This window comes from Cebus imitator, unplaced genomic scaffold (genome assembly GCF_001604975.1).
Source record: "Cebus imitator isolate Cc_AM_T3 unplaced genomic scaffold, Cebus_imitator-1.0 Scaffold99, whole genome shotgun sequence".
NCBI classification, from domain to species: Eukaryota; Metazoa; Chordata; class Mammalia; order Primates; family Cebidae; genus Cebus; species Cebus imitator.
In genome coordinates, this window is record NW_016107414.1 from 6,029,470 (window position 1) to 6,030,985 (window position 1,516).

At 38.8% G+C, this 1,516-nt stretch overlaps 1 protein-coding gene and 1 non-coding gene across 2 annotated transcripts in view; both read right to left on the reverse strand.

The window, feature by feature from the left end:
* Nucleotides 1-1,516, reverse strand: part of LOC108309938 (putative UPF0607 protein ENSP00000382826) — a 68,431-nt gene that overhangs the window by 49,762 nt on the left and 17,153 nt on the right. The window lies entirely within an intron of this gene.
* LOC119472409 lies at nt 1,040-1,146 on the reverse strand. Its single transcript, XR_005201564.1, has one exon. It is a non-coding gene; the product is annotated as a U6 spliceosomal RNA (small nuclear RNA).

The window sequence follows — 1,516 nt, forward strand, 5'->3', positions numbered from 1 at the left end:
AAAAAAAAAAAAAAAAATGTGCAGAAAAATGGTTACATTAACAGGTACTGAGTCTACCTTTTCATCCTATAATCTCAATACCACCAGGAAATAAACAAGCCAGCAAGTCGTCATCTATAAATGAACATTTCTGGGGAGAACAGAACAACACCTGGTGTGCTGAAGATGTGGAAACTCTTACTTCTTTCTTTCTTAACACTTCTGAAATGACTGAAAAATCATGTAATGAACGAGGCAACAGACTCTTGTGAACTTATGGTTTCAGCCTGGAAGCCACAGCACAGGGACCACAGGAAAGCAAAATTGTGCTGGGCTTTTAGATGCCCAAATGCCTCCAAAGACGCCTTCATACTGGAAATCATAAAAGTGAATTTGGCTCCCTCTTTAAAGCCCAAAGACCAAACTGGATTTACTGTTTGAGTGCAGGAAACTTTACCAAGATTATGGAAACAGAAAAGAATTCGAGATTAACACATACTGTACATTTCAGTACAGGTGGCAGGACAATTAGAAATCTAGTTAAGCTATAGAAAATCTTCATAAATCTGGGAAGGATTTAGGTCTTGGTGTGCTTTGGTGTAACCCATCATCAGATGCATGTTGTACTCGGTCTCCGTGCATCCAGACACCCCAGGTGCTGGGGAGATGATGTAAAGGGAAGAATAAAGAAGCTATTTTCTCTGATCCACCTTTTGTGTGGAGCAAACAATTAGGTGGCACTGGTGCCTGCAAGGGGGAACTGAGTAAGTCTCTGAATGCTGCCCATGTTCTAAAAGTTGTATGTTTTCCTTTTAAAAGTAATTAAGAGCATTCTCATGAAATAAAAAAGCAGCTAAGGGAAAAGAAAAAAAAAAGTTGAAAGCAAAGATGACCCTTGACCATGGCGGCTCCAGATATCTCACTGACATATTCTTTAAAATAAAATAATTATATATTTATTCATATTTTATTATATATTATGTGTGTATATAATATACAAAAAATCAGAAGAAATAAAGAATAAAACAATAATGTTTTATATATATATATATATATATATATATATATAGAACGTTTCACGAATTTATGTGTCACATTTGTGCAGGGGCCATGCTAAATTTCTCTGTATCATTTCAATTTTAGTATATGTGCTGCCGAAGCGAGCAGAAAATTTTATATAATTTTTATGTGTCAAGAAAGAGTACTCATCTGATTGCTTCCAGCCATTTAACAATGTAAAAACCATTCTTGGATGGGCACATTCTTGGCTCATACCTATAATCCCAGCATTTTGGGAGGCCAAGGCTGGCGGATCACCAGGTCAGGAGTTCAAGACCAGCGTGATTAACACAGGGAAACCCCGTGTCTACTATAAATACAAAAATTAGCCAGGCATGGTGGCAAATGCCTGTAGTCACAGCTACTGGGGAGGCTGAGGCAGGAGAATCACTTGAACCCGGGAGGCAGAGGTTGTGGTGAGCTGAGGTCACGCCACTGCACTCCAGCCTGGGCAACGGAGTGACACTCTGTCTCAAAA